Source organism: Nicotiana tomentosiformis, chromosome 7 (genome assembly GCF_000390325.3).
Source record: "Nicotiana tomentosiformis chromosome 7, ASM39032v3, whole genome shotgun sequence".
In the NCBI taxonomy this organism is placed as follows: Eukaryota; Viridiplantae; Streptophyta; class Magnoliopsida; order Solanales; family Solanaceae; genus Nicotiana; species Nicotiana tomentosiformis.
In genome coordinates this window covers 42,260,440-42,279,668 of record NC_090818.1, presented here as the reverse complement: position 1 = coordinate 42,279,668, position 19,229 = coordinate 42,260,440, and the positions used below count along the sequence as shown (strand labels likewise).

The 19,229-nt window shown below is 37.2% G+C and overlaps 1 long non-coding RNA gene across 1 annotated transcript; it reads right to left on the bottom strand.

Moving 5' to 3' along the window:
* Positions 1 to 17,490: 17,490 nt before the first annotated feature.
* LOC104100919 (uncharacterized) lies at positions 17,491 to 18,916 on the bottom strand. The gene is made up of 2 exons (XR_687367.4): positions 18,359 to 18,916; positions 17,491 to 17,816 (listed from the first exon to the last, which is right to left on the bottom strand). It is a non-coding gene; the product is annotated as an uncharacterized lncRNA (long non-coding RNA).
* Positions 18,917 to 19,229: the final 313 nt, after the last annotated feature.

The following is a 19,229-nucleotide window of genomic DNA, read 5'->3' as shown; positions in this document are numbered from 1 at the left end:
AGTATGTTCGTACAGGGTCCCGAGGAGCTCGAGTGAGTTTCAGATAGGTTTGGGATGCGTTGTGCTCGTTTTTCTTATGTTTCGACGTTGTTTCTTCCAGCATAAATGGTACCACATTAAGAAAATGCGATCCTATTTCTGTTTTGATTGAATCATTAGATCCGTATCGTAATTACGGAGCCATAGCAAAAAGAATCATCGAATTTGGGCATCGTATGAGGATTTTATGGTCATTTTACTAAGAATTAGGTTGCTAGATTTTTTTTAGATTAATTACGAAAATGCCACTGTCGGCCTATTTAAAAATCTGCACTATTTACAAATATTGAAACCAACATATCTCCTTCATTATAAGGTCAAGTTGAGTGATTAAAAAGCCTAACTTGACTAGAAACGAGACAGAATATATGGCAGAAAAATATATAAAATGAGGGTTTGTTCATTCAGTCATATTTTGAGTTGGGGAGCTCGGATTTTGGCGATTTTCACCATAAAGATTGGGGTAAGTATTTTCTACTTAGTTTTGGTTATATTTCATGAATCCATCTTCATTTTTGGGATTTGATTGATGATTTCAAAGTGAAATTGAGGGAGTTAGGGTTTGAGTTTTGGAGAGTTTAAGTGAGGATTTGAGGGACCAAACGGAGTCCGATTTTGATGAATTTTATATGGTTAGACTCAGGAGAGGACGAGGTTTATTATTCTGCCTTTTTTTTTTACTGATTTGGAGATGTGGGCCTGGAGGTCGAGTTTTGGCCGATTTCGGATTTTTGGCATATTTATGTAGTTTTATTGTGGAATTTGATTCTTTAGACTATGTTGATAGTAGTATTCTAATTTTTGGTTAGATTCGGAGCTTTTGGAGACCAAGTCCAGAGACGAGGGCACCCCGGAGTAGGATTTTACACTGTTAAGGTAAGTAACAGTTTTAACTCTGGCTTTGAGGGTATAAACCCGGAGAATTTGATATTGTGTGACTGTTTGGAGGTGATACCCACGCTAGGTGACGGGCGTGTGGGTGTATACCTCGAGGGATTGAGACTTGGTCCGTCCCGTGAGGCCTCATGGCCATCATGTGTCTTTACGTAGTTACTTGTTGTTGAACTTGTCTGCCTTCATGTTAGAGATCATGCTTAGGCTTTATTCATGCTCACATTATTTGTACTCAGTCATAGAAATTATTGTACATGTTTACCTCAGTCTTTATTATTTGCTAATATGTTGTGATACTTGATGTGGGTAGTGTTCCCTTATTTGTTGATAATGGTGAGGCTAGTGAGGTACATGATTGAGTGAGGTCGAGGGCCTGGTTGTGAGGATATTAATAACATAGCGTGTGAGGTGTCCGCATAGCACGTGAGTTGACCGTGTGGGTCCATGTATTGATACCATAGCGCGTGAGTTGTTCGCGTAACACGTGAGTTGACTGTGCGGATCCAGGTATTGATATGATGGCACGTGAGTTGTCTGTGCTTAGCGCTTGGGCTTTGGGAGCCCCTTCGGAGTCTGTGCACACCCCCATTGAGCGTAGAGTCTTGAGCGTTGAGTGCAAGTGCTGAGTGATGGAGTGACATTGCTGTGAGGTTGCATTTACTTTTGTTGTTGCTGCATTTACTTGTTAATTTTCCTTGTAGTCTTACTGATTTATGAAATTACATGTCTACTCATGTTTGTACTTAATTGTGGAAATAATAATTGGATTTTTCTGCTTAGCTCGTCACTACTGCTCAGTTCCTTAGTTATTTCTGTTACTACTGAGTCAGTTGTACTCATACTACACCCTGTACTTTATGTGTAGATCCAGGTGAGTTAGAAGGCGGCGATCGTTGAGTTCAGATCGGCTATCTTTAGAGACTGCAAGGTAGTTGTTAGCGTCCGCAGGACCTTGTTACTCCTCTTGTCATTTCTTCTTTTGGACAGTTAGACAGCTTATATATCCTAGTTCATAGTTTTAGATGCTTATGACTTAGTGACACCCCGATGTTTGGGGCTCGTTTCCGTATTTTCTATATTATATTTAGAGTTGATATAGTTTATGAGAAATTCAAATATTGGTATTGTTTTATTAAATCCTTATAATCGATTTAGTAGTAATATTTTTGAAAATAGGCTTGCCTTGTAACACAATAGACGCCATCACGGCCATGGTTAGATTTTGGGTCGTGACAGCCCCACGAGCGATTTTGAGTGTAATTTCGGATGTTTTAGGGAAAATTAGTATTTTGATATGGAATTATTTTCTATAATTTGTGTTGACTGAATTGAATTAATTGTGAACTAGATTCGATCCGTTCGAAAGTTGATATGTGCAGAATGGTGTTTCTGGAGCATTGTTTAGCTTGCTCGACATTGGATTCGGCTTGTTCGAAGTAAGTAACATCTCTAATCTTGGAGCTGAGGGTATGAACCCTGATTATACGTGTTATGTGAATTGTTTGGAGGTGACGCACATGCTAGGTGACAGGCGTGTGGGCGTGCACCGTAGAAATTGATAATCAATTGATTCTGTAGAGGTATTTAGTCAATTAACTTGTATTCTTCCATGTATTTTTATGTGTTAGAGAAACTGAGTTGTGACTCATGTTAGAATTCATGCTAAGGCAAATGTTGGTATTATTGGGACCCACTGAGGTCATTTCTACTGTCGAATTATATGTTTAAACTGTAATTTCATACTCAGTCATATTCATTCATTGCATATCATATCTCAGTCTCTGATGTTATTTATTGATACATCATATCATCATTTTGGGCTAGTTTCATGACATTGTGAGTCCGAGAGACTGGAGAGATTGAGGACTAAGTGAGGCCGAGGGCCTGATTGTGAGGATAATTATGGGATCGGGTTGCACGCCGCAGCAGGCCAGATTAGCTTATAATAGCACGTGAGTTGTCTGTGTACCACGTGAGTTGTCCGTGCGGATCCAAATATTGATACTATAGCACGTGAGTTATCCGTACGGATCCATATATTGATACTATAGCACAAGAGTTGTCCGTACAGATTATAGTGCTTGGTCTGAAGGAGCCCCTCCGGAGTCTGTACACACCCCCAGTGAGCGCAGGTACCTACTGAGTGTGAGTGCCGAGCGATTAGGAGGATTGAGAGACTGTGAGTACTGAGTGACTGGGAGGACCGAGTGAATTGATACTCTGAGAGTATGCATATGGTTTTATTACTGAGTTGCATCGCATTGACATGCACACTTGACATACAGGCACAAAGATGCATTTTTCCTCATGTTGTACGATATTGCGTCATTCATGACTTCACATACTCATTGACATGTAGGCATAGAGATGTATTTTCCTCATGCCATTTTAAAATGAAACATCCTATTTGTTGTTGAAAAGTTTTTGGGAAAAATCACGATTTTACAAAACGTACTCATATTTTGGTGATTTCGTTAAGAGATTCGGGTTTTCACTGATATAATTAAAAAGTAAGCCTATTTTTCTGGAACTGTGAACAAGCTGAGCATTTTATCTCTAAGCTACTTCTTTTATTACTTTTATTATGTTGTTATGAACTATTGTAGGCTACATGGTGTTGGACCCTCACCTTTGTTCCAGCTTGTCACTACTTTTAACCTAAGGTTAGGTTTGTTACTTATTGAGTACATGGAGTCGGTTGTACTCATACTACACTTCTGCATCTTGCGTGCAGACATTGGATGTTGATGTTTCTATGATCTACGGTAGCTGGATTTGAAGATTTACCTGTGTTCTGGTCATAGCTGCCTCTTGTTCATGGTAGCCTTAGATTTATAAAAAATCTGTTTATGTACATTTTGAACAGATGGTGCATTTATTTCATACAAGCTTGTAAATTCTAATCTTAGAACCTCATGATATGTACTACCAGTCCTTGGGGAGTGTATTAGAGTTAGTTAAATATTAATTGAATCGGTTTATTATTATTTGGCTTACCTAGCGGGTGAGGTTAGGTGTCATCACGGTTAGTTGGATTTTGGGTCGTGACACTTATTAAATATTATTGGAATTGGATAGGTATTAGTTGGCTTACCTAGCCGGTTGGGTTAGGTGCCATCACGACTAGTTAGATTTTGGGTCGCGACAAGTTTATACCAGAGCCCTAGGTTCATAGGTTCTACAAGTCATGAGCAAGTGTCTCGTAGAGTCTTGCAGATCGGTATGATGACGTCCATACTTATATTCGAGAGGCTACAGGGAATTTAGGATAATTTCCCATCTTTCTTTCCTTATCGTGTGGAATTGATTTTGCTTAAAGTGTAACTCCTTGAATTCTTTCCACGCATTCGTGTGCGCATGTGAGCACTCGGTATCAGCTGTGCATCACCGACTTGTGATGTCAAGGTTGACGTGCGAGATGTGTATTTTGTGTTTTGGTGATAGGCAAGTCTGGAGGACTTGAGGCCAGGTTTTGACCGCATCTTAGACTCGGTAGTTTTGGTTGTGAGAAATTATACATTTGGACCCATATGTCCGGTAGTGTCCCCACGAGTGGAATTTGTGGCTCGATAAGCTATTGAATGGCTATATGATAAGTATGTTGTGACTGCAGGATGTGTTCAAATGGGTTGAATGTGACGAATAAAGTTTACTTGTGACTCAAGAGTTTGCTATTGGGTACTTGATTTCTGTCTTGATTTGACGTATAGTCTCGAGTTGTGAGTGTATTGAAGGATCTTTCACGTTGTTAAATTGTGGGACAAATTAAATTATCATGTCTTGTCAATGAGCTTGGACTCAAGAAGGTTAAGTGATTACGTAGTAGATGTGGCTGTAAAAAGGGTATAGAAAGATGCCAGTTTGAGGCCAAGCAGGCGGGTTATCACCTGCGGGGTAATTTACGGATGTGTGATCCTTATAATATTGAGTGGAGAGATTCTTTTCTACCAACGGAGTGTATGTGTTGATATTTGAATTTGAATATGGGTGATAAAGTTGACTTGAGTGTCAACAGAGTAAATGCGATCTTAGCGGATGATTGGAGTATTTTATGGTTGATGTTGCCTGAGCTTGAGAAGATTTTTTGTTGAACTGATTACAGTATCATGGCAGTAATAGAGTATGAGTATTGTGAGTTATCGAGTGTTTTAATACATGGCTTTGAGCCAAGTAGGGGAGCCTGCTATTGCCAATTCAATTTCATCATTATATGTTAAATTTTAGTTTTGGTCTGAGACATACTTATGGGTTAGTCATAACTTGCAGAGGTTGAGATCGAGGATGACTCGAGTAAGGAAAATTTCATAATACAGGTTACATTGCACTTTATGAAAATATAAATATCATGGAATGATTAAGTTGTCATTTTGAAGAATGTAGTACGCACGAAGTATGAATTTGATTGATGGTATTAAGGCAGGATTACTTCTTTGGGTGTTGTTGTGATAATGGGGCATGTGGATTTCGGCCTGTTTGGGTGGTGCAATTTGGATTTGAACAAAGTGGTTGACTCTCTAGAAAGTTCCAATAGGTTCGAAGTTTAAACATAGCAATTGAGAATTTCTCCGGACTTGTGTATGGATAAAATCTGAGATTCGCATTTGATGGTGCCTGGACTTACGGTAATTCTGTATGACTATGGATTCTACATTCCATTATAAGAAAGGTAAAAGAACAATTTTAAATTCACATAAGAAACTTTCAGAGTGGGTGTTTCGGTTATGGTACTTATGGGGTGCTTAAGAAGAATATAGTGGCTTATGGGCCATAAGGCGGTGTCATATTATGTTAGGAGGTTTTGTAGTGAGCTTTGGGTAAAGATCGTAGTGTTCTGACAAGGATAAGTGTCAACTTGAGGGAAATTCAGAAGAAACTCGGAGAAAGTAGGACGACAGGATAGTAGGTTGGACCAGTATGATAATGGTATGATTGGTTCTTTGGGTACCTATGATGTGGTGAGACTTTACAGATGTTTTTGTGGAAATAATATTGGGTTTGGCGACTTGCGTGACTTGGTTGAGTTAGAGAGATTCAGTTCTGATGGCCTAGCTATGTGAAAATGGATTTCGAAGAGTTCTCGATGATTTCTATCACGGTTCGAGGTGGATATTTCCTACTCGCGTGAGGAACATGTTGCGTATTGGGATTTTCTCCTGGATGAAATCAAATAGAAGGTTCCTTGCTAATTGAGTATGTAGTTTGCTAGTGATCAGAGTTGATTATGAGATTCTCGTACCTTTACATATGATGGGATGATAGATGCGGTGTGTTGTGTAGGATTGAGATTTGCATGTGCAAGGTCATGGTTCAGTTTTGAAGGGCAGGTCATGAATTCTTAGACAACATAGACGGTTTCAGATGTCTAGATGAATGCTATTTATCACGACCCAAAATATCACTTATCGTGATGGCGCCTATCTCAATACTAGGTAAGCCGATAACATCAATAACCCACGATTTCCTTTAAGTTTGAAAACATAACATTTAAACACAATATAAAAGGAACCTCGCAAATACCGATACAAACACTCCCAAAACCTAGTGTCACTAAGTACATGAGCATCTAATATGTATACAAAGTCTGACAAAAAAAACTGTCTGAAAGTATATAACAGTACAATAACTGAAAGAAAGAGAGTCAAGGTCAGAGGACTCCAGGCAGCTACCTTGATAGTCTCTAACTGATAGCACTCTGAGATCTAACGGTCGCCGTGTCCGAAAGCACCTGGATCTGTACACGAGGTGCAGAGTGTAGTTTGAGTACAACCAACTCAATAAGTAACAAGACTAACCTCTGGGCTAAAAGTAGTGACGAGCTCTGTAGGTACAGTCCAGTATAAATAATGGTACATAAATGTGGGCATACTTTCAAGTTTAACAGTTAAACTCAGTATAAGTGAAATAGATCAATACTGTATGATATAAGGAATATGACATCTCAGTGGAAAGACCTCATGTAATACTGGTCACTAATCATTCGGTCACTCTGTACTATTTATGGCCAATCCAGCCCAGGGATATTCCATCCCGTATATAAATACACATCGACTGACAGTCAGTCACTCAGTACTGTATAAGGCCAATCCATCCCTGGGTAATTTATTCCCCAAATATAAATGATACGGACAAGATCCATGTCTAGGAAAAATTCATCACAATATAAATAAGTAAGGCAAGTCCATCCCGAACATATAATCATCTACGCTCACTGGGGGTATGTACAGACTCTGGAGGGGCTCCTTCAGCCCAAGCGTGATATAAAGCCGATATGGCCTACTGCAGGCGGGCAGTCCCGATCCGTATAATAATAAAGCCTATAAGGCATGCTGCAGGCGGGCAGCCCCGATCCATATAATAGTGAAGCCTATAAGGCCTGCTGCAGGCGGGCAACCCCGATCCATATAATAATAATATATAAAGTCAATATGGCCTGCTCCGGCGCGCAACTCGATCGCATAAATATCCTCATAATGGATGAATATGATTGAGTGTGAAATGTACATTTTTAAAACAATTAATTTAATAGCAACACGACCCCATGGGTCCCAAAATATTGGCACGTAGCTAAACATGATCTTTAGGAAGAGCCTCAGCTCAATTTCTCTAGCACGTGGGAAATGTTCAGATAATAACTTGATTCTTTAATTTTTTTTTACAACTTCACAGAATTTATTCAAGTCACAATTTTAATGGTGTACGTCCACATGCTCGTCAACTATCATGTGCGTCACCTCCAAACAATTTATATAACATAAATTCGGGGATTCATACCCTCAGAACCAAGTTTAGAAGTGTTACATACCTCAAACCGCGTAATTTCTTACTCAGCTATGACCTTGCCTCGTGAATTGGTCTCCGAAAGTCTCGTATCTAGCCATAATTAATTCAATTAATTCAATACAAATTATTGGAATTAATTCCATAAGGAAATACTAATTTTCCAATAAAATCCGAAATTTAACTCAAAAATCGCTCGTGGGGCCCACGTCTCGGAATCCGACAAAACTTACAAAATCCGATAACCCATTCAATTACGAGTCCAACCATACTAGTTTCACTAAAATCCAACTCCGAATCGACATCGAAATCTCAAAAATTTGTTTTATGAAATTTCTACAATTTTGCCCAAATTTTCATCTCAAAACACTAATTAAATGATGAAAACAATGATATATTCGTGTATACTGACCAAATCCGAGTTAAGAACACTTACCCCAATGTTTTCCTTGAAAAACTCTCCTGAAAATCGCCTCACCCAAGCTCTTAAAATCCAAATATGGGTAAAAATGGCCAACCCCCGAATTTATATGTTCTGTCTAGGGCTTTTCGCACCTGCGACTAACTTAGCCATTTCTGCGGTCGAGCAGTCGCTTCTGCGACCTCGGCCTCAACCCATGTCTGGTCTTTTCTGCGACCTCAACCTCGGCCCATGCCTGGTTGCGACCTCAAACCATCTGCTCGCTTCTGCGACCTCGACCTCAGCTCATGCTTGGTCGCGACCTCGACCTCGGCCCATGCTTGGTCGCGACCTCGGACCATCTGCTCGCTTCTGAGACCTCGACCTCAGCACATGCTTGGTCGTGACCTCTACCTCAAATTTTGCACATAAGTCATAAATGACATAACAAAGCTACAGAACTAGATTCCGACCCCAATATCAAAAAGTCAACTCCCCGGTCAAACTTCCAAACTTAAATTCCTATTTTGGCCATTTCAAGCCTAATTTAACTACGGACTTCTAAATAAAATTTCGGACATGCTCCTAAGTCCAAAATCACCATATAGAGCTGTTGGAATCATCAAAACTCTATTTTGGGGGTCATTTACACATAAGTCAATATTCGGTCACTATTTCAACTTAAACTTTAAACCTTGGAACTAAGTGTTCCAATTCATTCCAACACCTCACCGGACCCGAACTAATCACTCCGGCAAGTTACATAACAACTATAAAGTATAAATTGAGTAGTAAATGGGAGAACGGAGTTGTAATACTTAAAATGACCGGACGGGTTGTTACACTATTACTACTTGGTATTGCGTGAGAAGGGTGCGCATTTCAGAATGCGCATTGTGTTTTGACTTACGGATGCTTCATTGGTATTGTGATGCTCGCCTTGTCGATCGACTGCTGATATTCAGATTTTGCTATATGGCACGGAAGAATTATAGAAGTATTCCTCGTGGGATGATCGTGTATGAGAGATGTGTTAGACATTCGGGCGGTGGAGTTGGGATCAGATATGGTAATTCATGTGTTCTATGGATTTGGAGATCGGGAGTCCTCAGGAGCAGATTGTTTCGTGGTTGTGGACTATGAAGTTGTGGCCAAAGCTAGCCAGATGATAGTATATGTTATGATTCAGTCATTGTGGACTTTCGGAGGGTTATTTATCTATTTGTGGGTGACCAGAGTTGATTTTGGGTCCATTAGTAGGACCAATGAGGATGTGTATTCTACACCGGGTCAGATTTGTTGACTCTGAATAGCTATTATTAAGGGATATGCCATTCGGTTAGAATTAATTTTATTCATATCTGATATGCTCTATGTGTTACTCTTCCATGCTACAAGGGGTTGTGATTCATTGGTTATATGCACACATGATGCGGTTCTGTTTGGGCCTTATAGCAAAATTCGAGCGAGATGGTGATTGGGGTGTGGAATGGTTGATTGCGTCTTGGTTATGGTCTTTCCTGGCTATGGTGTATTGTGTTATTGGTTTCTCCATGGTTATGGTCATGCACTTCGTGTACTTGATGGCGAATTACGTGTAGTTGTTGATTTTGAGCATTGTGGCTTGAGGTATTTCATATGGACCGGTGTTTTAGATGGTCACGCATTCCAGAAGGGCTATGTTGGGATATAATCCTTTGTGTTAGATTCGTGTGTCTTGGTCCTACTATGGCTTGAGGTATTTCATATAACTTGTTGATCTAATGAGTGGTTAAGAGTTTCTACGTGTTTATTTCATCATCGACCGTGTACAAAAGTTCAAAACAAGATTTTAGTTGATATGAGGTTTGTTACCGATGTCGAGTTGGTTATCGAGTAGTTATTGCAATCGGAAGTTATTACTATTAGTATTTGAGTTATGTGGTATATAATGTTATTGTGTCTCGAGTTATGGTTATGGCTTTGTGCAACTTGTTCAGACTTAGACAATGTGCATATGCAAGATTCGGGTCTTGTAGGAAATTTCGGATGTTAGAAATTGGATTCTGGGGTTTACGGGCTAAGGTTGAAGTAATGATCTTCAATATGTTGTATAGTCGGGCCTATATGAAATATGGTGACGTGGAATCACTCCCGGGTATGTGCATGGTAAGGTTACACGGTGATCTGACGGCTTAAGAACAACTCTGGGCACGTTCACGAACGAACGTATGTTTAAGTGGGGGAAGATGAAACAATATGACCGATCGTTTTGAGCGTTTTCACTTCGCTCGGTAGTTTGAGGGCATGAGTAGCTCTGTATGATGTATTATGACTTGTGTGAATCGCCGGTTTTGGTTTTCAGGTTATTCAAAATTGATTTGGAAGAACGATTCTCAACTAGGAAGCTTTAAGTTGGAAGAGTTGACCAAGTTTGACTTTTGTGAATTTGACCTCGAAATGGAGTTTTGATGATTTCAATAGCTTTGTATGGTGATTTTGGACTTAGGATCATGTTCGAAAAATTATTTAGAAGTCCGTAGTTAAATTAGGCTTGAAATGGTTAAAATAAAAATTTATGTTTGGAACTTTGACCGGGGAGTTGACTTTTTGATATCGGGGTCGGAATTCAATTCTGAAAATTTTCATAGGTCCGTTATGTCATTTATGACTTTTCTGCAAAATTTAAGATCAATCGGACTTGATTTGATAGGTTTCGACATCGAATGTAGAAATTGGAATTTCTTAGTTTCGTTAATCTTGAATTGGGGTATGATTCATGATTTTAACGTTGTTCGATGTGATTTGAGGTTTCGACTAAGTTCGTATCATGTTTTAAGACTTGTTGGTATGATTGAATGGGGTCCCGAGGGGCTCGGGTGTGTTTTGGATCACTGGTTGAGAAACTAGTTAAGTTAATGATTTGGAGTTTGACCATGGTCAATATCGGGTCAAGATGACCTCTTTTCAGTATTTTGAGTGCGCAAGAAGGTTCGTAGCTTATTTTATGATTGAAACGCATATATGATTTGTGTCCGGGAGATTCCGAATGAGTTTTGGGTGCTAAAACAAAAATTCTTTCGTTACTGATTTTCTGGTGTAAAATATTTACGAAAATGTTATTTTCTTTATCCCTTAAATTTCCAAACTTCATTTAAATCTTCAAAACATCATATCTCCCTCGTTTTATGGCCACATTGGGTGATACAAAAGCCTAACTTGACTGAAATCTCACAAGGAATCTATTGGAGACATCAAAAGACAGTTTTGGGATTGTTTGGCACACAAAACGAGGCAGAACAGCTGGACAAAAAATATTTAATATCGAAGGTTTGTTTATTTTCCATTTTTGACGAATTGGAGCTCGGGAAGAGGCGATTTTCGGGAGATTTTTAAGAAAAACAATGGGATAAATGTTCCTAACTTAATATTGGTTAAATTACCCGAATCCATGGTTATTTTTAACATTTAATTGGTGAATTAAGTTGGAAAATTTAGAAAACCCTCTTGGTTTAATTTGAGGATTTGAGGGTCGAGTTGATGTCGGAATTTGGTAAAATTAGTATGGTTGGACTCGTGGTTGAATGAGCGTTCATATTTTATAACATTTGTCGGGTTCCTAGACGTGGGCCCCACAAGCGATTTTTGAGTGTAATTTCGGAAGTTTTAGGAAAAATTAGTATTTTGATATGGAATTAATTCCTATAATTTGTGTTGACTGAATCGAATTAATTGTGAACTAGATTTGAGCCGTTCGAAAGTTGATATGCGCGGAATGGAATTTCTGAAGCATTGTTTTGCTTGCTCGACATTGGATTCAGCTTGTTCGAAGTAAGTAACATCTCTAATCTTGGAGCTGAGGGTATGAACCCTGATTATACGTGTTATGTGAATTGCTTGGGTCTGACGCACATGCTAGGTGAAGGGCGTGTGGGCATGCACCGTAGAAATTGAGGCTCAATTGATTTTGTAGAGCTGTTTAGTTAATTAACTTGTATTCTTCCATATATTTGTATGTGTTAGAGAAACTGAGTTGTGACTCATGTTAGAAATCATGCTTAGGCAAATATTGGTATTATTGGGACCCACTGAGGTCATTTCTACTGTCGAATTATATGTTTAGACTATAATTTCATACTCAGTTATATTCATTAATTGCATATCATATCTCATTCTCTGCTGTTATTTATTGATATATCATATCATCATTTTGGGCTAGTTTCATGACATTATGATCCCGAGAGACTAGAGAGATTGATGACTGAGAGAGGCCTAGGGCTTGATTGTGAGGATAATTATGGGATCGGGTTGCATGCCGCAGAAGGCCAGATTGGCTTATTATAGCACGTGAGTTGTCCGTGCACCACGTGAGTTGTCCGTGTGGATTCAGATATTGATACTATAGCACGTGAGTTATCTGTACAACACGTGAGTTGTCCGTGCGGATCCAGATATTGATACTATAGCACGTGAGTTGTTCGTACAGATTATAGCGCTTGGTCTGAAGGAGCCCCTCCGGAGTCTGTACACACCCCTAGTGAGCGCAGGTACCTACTGAGTGCGAGTGCCGAGTGCTGAGTGACTGGGAGGCATGAGTGACTATGAGGACTGAATGACTGGGAGGACTGAGTGAATTGATACTCTCAGAGTATGCATATGATTTTATTACTGAGTTGCATCGCATTGACATACACACTTGACATACAGGCATAGAGATGCATTTTTTCTCATGTTGTACGATATTGCGTCATTCATGACTTTACATACTCATTGACATTTAGGCATAGAGATGTATTTTCCTCATGCCATTTAAAAATGAAACATCCTATCTGGTGTTAAAAATGTTTTACAAAACGTACTCATATTTTGGTGATTTCGGTAAAAGATTCGGGTTTTCACTGATATACTTGGAAAGCAAGCATATTTTTCTGGAACTGTGAACGAGCTGAGCATTTTATCTCTAAGCTACTTCTTTTATTACTTCTATTATGTTGTTATGAACTATTGTTGGCTATTGGTGTTGGACCCTCACCTTTGATCCATCTCGTCACTACTTTCAACCTAAGGTTAGGTTTGTTACTTATTGAGTACATGAGGTCGGTTATACTCATACTACTCTTCTGCACCTTGCGTGCAGGCATTGGATGTTGATGTTTATGTGATTGACGGGAGCTGGATTTGAAGATGTACCTGTGTTCCGGTCATAGCTGCCTCTTGTTCATGGTAGCCTTAAATTTATAAAAAAAACTGTTTATGTACATTTCGAACAGATGATGTATTTATTTCATACTAGCTGGTAAATTCTAATCTTAGAAGCTCGTGATTTGTACTATCAGTGCTTGGGGAGTGTATTAGAGTCAGTTAAATACTAATTGAATCAGATTATTATTATTTGGCCTACCTAGCGGGTGAGGTTAGGTGTCATCACGGCTAGTTGGATTTTGGGTCGTGACACTTATTAAATATTATTGGAATTGGATAGGTATTAGTTGGCTTACCTAGCGGTTGGGTTAGGTGCCATCATGACTAGTTGTACTCATACTACACTCTGCACTTCTTGTGCAGATACCGGAGTTAGTCCCAGCGCGTATTGTAAATTTGCTCGGATTCAGCTATCAAAGGAGACTTGAGATATAGCTGCACAACGTTCGCATCTCTGAAGTCCCCTTCTACTTTATCTTAGTTGTGTGCTTTCTTTCAAACAGATTTATTTTATTCAGACCCTTGTTTGTATTATTCTAGAAGTTCGTGCACTTGTGACTCTAGTTTTGGAATGGTATTTAGACATCGTATTATTTTTGGTTTGCACATTTAAATTCAGATATTATTTCGGTCGTTGGTTTCTTTACTATTTAATTAAAAATAAATTGTTAAAAATGGTTTAAATTATTCTAACGTTGGCTTGCCTGGCAAGTGAAATGTTAGGCGCCATCACGGTCCCGAATGTGAGAATTTTGGGTCGTGACAATATCTTATTTTTTCTCGATGACATAATTCCTCAAAGATATTATCTTAATATTTAGTACTTTTACTTAATAATTAAAACTTAAAATCAACTGAAAATTTGCCCACTTGAAATAGATAAAAAGGAAAAGTCGTTTGAATGAAACAGGGGAATAATAAAGACGAATATACATCCCTCTTTATTTCTTTAATTAATAAATATTAGTTGTTATTATTATTATTATTGAGTGGTTTTCTTAAGGATAGTGAAAACAAAATAGAAAAAAATGAGAAAAGCAACCAAAACAAATAAGGTGTTATTCTCCAATTATCTATTTTATCTCAATGTCATAAGAAGACGTTGTGTGGTAATATCAAAAAATTGCTTCTTATATAGCGAGGAAAAATAAAGGAATACAGATTAAAAAATATGTATTCTTTAAATCTGCTTCACGTTAAAAAAAATTAGAATTTCCTCTTCATCTTTGGATAGACGAGAAATAAGCTTATGAACTACGGAGATCGGGCGAAAAAAATATTGTTCAATGGGATTATTGTTCTTATTCAAGGATAGAATGAATAATGTTATTCAACAATTAAAAGGTAAGGGATTAAGTAGGATTTACTTATTATTAGAACATAAATGACTTATGGCAAAACGGATGAGGGTAAATTTTAAAGTTGATGTTTGATTATTATTTGAAGAAAAGAAAGAAAATCAATAGGAAAAACAAGATACGAAAGTGTGGAAAGCAAATCGTACGTTGTTCTTGTTCCGTAATGATAACTCCATTAGTCTCAATTTAACTAGAATGTGAATTAGTTGATGATTCTCAACAATATCATATAATGGTACCCACCGCCTAATAACTTTGTCAAGCTTAACATTGACGGCGCCTTCAATCAAGCAACTAACATAGCGGGAGCTGCAGGAATATTTCGTAACTCGACCAATCAATGGATCCGGAGATTCACAACTTGTTTAACTTGCTTTTCTGCTACTGAAGCTGAATTAATAGCACTTCGGCTAGGCCTACAGTTAGCTAAAGACTTTAGTCTCTGGCCGCTTCACATTGAAACTGATTCACAGGTATTGTGTAGCATGGTCGAACATGGTAATGAACTTTACTTATCTATTATCTCTGACCGCATGTCACTGATGCTGGAACTGGATCACGTGGAGCTTAGACATGTATACCAAGAAACTAATATTGTAGCAGATGCCTTGGCTAAACACGGGATGAACCTCACATTTTCATATGGACGACAACCATGGCATCCCTTATATTACTTATCTCCCCCTCCCTTTGCTTTATCAGCTTTCAATAAGGATTGTTCTGAAGACTTTAACGTTCGAACAGTCTTGGCTTGTAATAACTATAACTATTACGTTACTTAATTTCTAATATAGGTACCCTTATTAGCAATAAAAAAAAAAAACAATATCATATAATTTTCTCTAAGACCCTAAACTACTTTCATAATCTATATATCTATACTGACGTATTAACTTAACTAGTGGAGGAGCCCGGGCCCAATATGAATAAAGCTATTTTATTTTATTGTACATTCTGCTACCTTTCAAATTTTAACCATAATATTCTATGAACTTTTCACTGGTGAGGTCTGCGCCATCAATTTGGATTATGAAAGTAAACTTTAGTTGGTAAATCTATTCACTCTAAGATTTAAGTCTCGAGTACTATATACATTGAAAGTAAATATTTTAATACTATTAAATCGGTTTCATAACCTAATTTGCTTTCGCCATCTTTTTCACTCATAGTCAGGTAGATAAACTAATGAATATTGTAGAATACTGCTGCTTAAATTTAGCAAAGAACTCACTTAACGTGAATCTTACAAGATTTTAATCAACCACATCCCGGATCCATCACATCTCTACATGAGATGTCTTACTTCTATGTATGTAGCATGAGAATAGGTGATAAAATATATTTTCATATTACTGCCTGCATTGGTTGTCCATTTTTAGTAGAAATTGATTTTCGATAGCTATTACGTTGCATGTTTATTTATTATATTACAAAAGGTCTCTTGTAAAGTTATTTTCGCGTACATAATTATCTATTTTAGTACTTCCGAGTACTTAAAATAGTCTTAATATTGAGCATTTAATTAGTGTACATATAATTCGTGTCTATGTGAAGGCACCAACTCTTCAGGTGCCATGAAGAAATTTTTACAAGAGATATGAAGCTGGGTATGTTGTTGTATATGAAGCTGAAAGCCTGAAACATACCAAAATGATGTTGTTCCCCTTTTATTGTTAAATGGCAAGTACAAAATGATGTTATTCCATATAGCTAGGAACTATTAACTTAGATACAGCAAGAATAGTGGCAGCAATGGCGGTCCTCTTGGATAGAAGAGCTAACTGTTTCTCTATCATTTATATCTATCATCTCCTCTGTAATATTTGTTTGGGTAGCCTCCATATGGAAACAAACTAAATATTGGCCAAAGGGAGTATAATTTAGTACAAACCATGCACTCTCTCTACATTATCATTCAGAAAAACATACCAATGACCTCAAGTTCACACTTCTCTTTCGGAAATCAAGTAATGAATGTGAAAACTAAAAGGCAAAAAAGTTTAGCTTAAACATGTGCACAACCATCTATTTCTACTTGCCCTTTCCAATTGAAAACAAGTATTCGTTAAATAAATCTCATCGTTTTTAATTGGTAATATATGAAATTTATAATCTAATTATAAGATCCTCTAAACCTAAAGTCCTACCGCCATAACAACAGAAATAAAGCAGAAAGTTCTGCAGAAAACACTAACAATCTCACTGCGGCAAATTTTTGCTAACCAAATCAACTGATCACCCTTTCTAAAAAGAGCTTTGACTGGAGACTGAATATTCTCATAGGGATAAAATCCCAACTTTGACCATCACATTTTCAGTCAAAAGCTTGAAATACATCACAAAGTGCAAATTTATTAAAGGAGAGCTAGGGATGTTTCATATTATATAATAGGCGTTTCCACTTGAATACTTTCAGTTTTGCAAAGATATCTCTATTGGAGTACTTAATCATAAATTTGAATCCAAAGTAAAAAAATATATATAGTACTATCTTTTCCCTATAAAACCATGTTAAACGTGTGTTTTAACCAGGCCATCGTATGATGCCTATCATTATCCAAAATCTGGTATTAACTTTTCCAAATAGCAAGGGGGGATTACCAAACAATTCAATTTTTCCTCTAGTTGATGCTAATTGGCAACTAATATGATAAAAACTTGTGGCAGATTAATCACAAAAATACGTCCATAAAACACGCGAATTTAGTAACCAATAGTGACAGAAAGTAAATCATATATAAAGAAACAGAGAAGTAGATGCACTATCATAAAAAGAAAAAATAAATTCACAAAACCTATAGACAAACTTGTGAAATAGTAACTTGTCATTTGATCAGAATCAAAACACAATAGTCTCTTTGCTTCCATTAAATGTTGAAAAAAGAAAAAAAAATCTTAACACTTTGAGTTCTGTAATAAATTCTAATTCAAACTCCAAAGCAGAATGAAGCATAAATCTATATTTGCTTTATTAAATATATAACACGAGAGGTGCTATATATATAGAATAAGAGTGAATTGTAATCAGAACTACACCTTTCTCTGTTGTAATATAGAACCAGCTGGCGACACGTGAACCAGACCAACAATAGAATGAAGACCACAATTCCAGCTTCAGATGCTTTCAAGGAGAGGAGCGAGTTGATGTTTATTCCGACATTGTTTATCTACAACAAGAAAATATGGAAATAATATGGTTGCAGAGTTAATCTATGTGTATGAGCATTAATAAAACAAAGAAAGCAATTAGAAACTTTACAATCACTTTAGGATGTAATCAAATTTTATCTTAACTTTTTTATTTACGCAACTAATTGCAAGTAGTAGTTGAAATAACTAACCATTATAATTTTCTTACTGCAAAGAAAAATATTTACAACACATAAATGAGCTCAAAGAGTTTGAGTTAGCTTTCAATGGACCACCTAGAGTTAGAAAAAGAAAAGGATCCTTCGACGCATTCGATTCTGATAGTTTAATCACAACCTCTATCGAGAGGGCAAATTGTCATAGACTTAAGGCATGGAACAAAGGTGCGCGAATAATTACAAATTGAAATAACACAGTTGAAGTGCAAATTATTAAATATAAAGGTAGAAACTTGGAATTTGTCTATCAATTTCAAGAACAAAATACAAAGTAACTGAACATATACTATAACTAATTAGTTAATTACTCAGTAACCTTCAGCAATTGGCGATGAGCATACCAATTAAAAGCAAACCGTTCAGTTCCAAAAAAGTGAAACCTTGATTGCACCAGTCAGTGAACCTCAAGCTTTTTAAAATTCACCACTTTAAAGAGGAAATCCATCCATGCAAGAGCAAGAACTTTTTAAGGACGAAATCGTTATGTCATAAACTGCAACTTTCGTGAACAGCTTATGTCAAAATTTGCATTACGGAGTTTATCCAAACTCGCTGACCATGAAGATCTTCCACTGGGGAATTTCGTCAAATACATAGGTGGCATCGAAGTTCTTCCCTCCTTATCACTATTTTCGTCCTAGATGGAAATTTTCACAGAGCAGAGAAGTACTACACAAAACTTAAAATCCACATACAGATGGAAAATTGGAGACATCCGATGAGTGAAGATTTCTGATAAGTTCCACTTAGTGTTCTATCTCTTTGAAGCCCTTGAAGAACAGTGGAAGAATGTGTTTATTCGCTGGGGTCGGAGGGACCCGTGTCTCTGTAGAAAATCCATTCAATTGTCAATAAAATGAACCAGATAGTAAAGTACATTGTACAGTGCTCTTTGTACAACCCAGTGGTGTTGTATGAATCAATGTGGAATAAAGTAAAATTTTATGATTTGTTTTGTAATTTCACTTGAACCGGAAGCTCCTCCCGATTACCCCTTATTAATTAATAGTAAGTAAAGTAATGTTGACATAATATTATATTATTTTAAAAATAAATTATTTCTTAAAATGGATGATAAGTCAGTTATTTGTTCTCTTTAATATTAAGTATTTGGTTCATTATGAAACATTGCTGGCACTATGCACTATGCTCATAGAAAAATACTTAAATACTTTAATATCAAATATCCTTCTACTATATATGTTTGTTTGT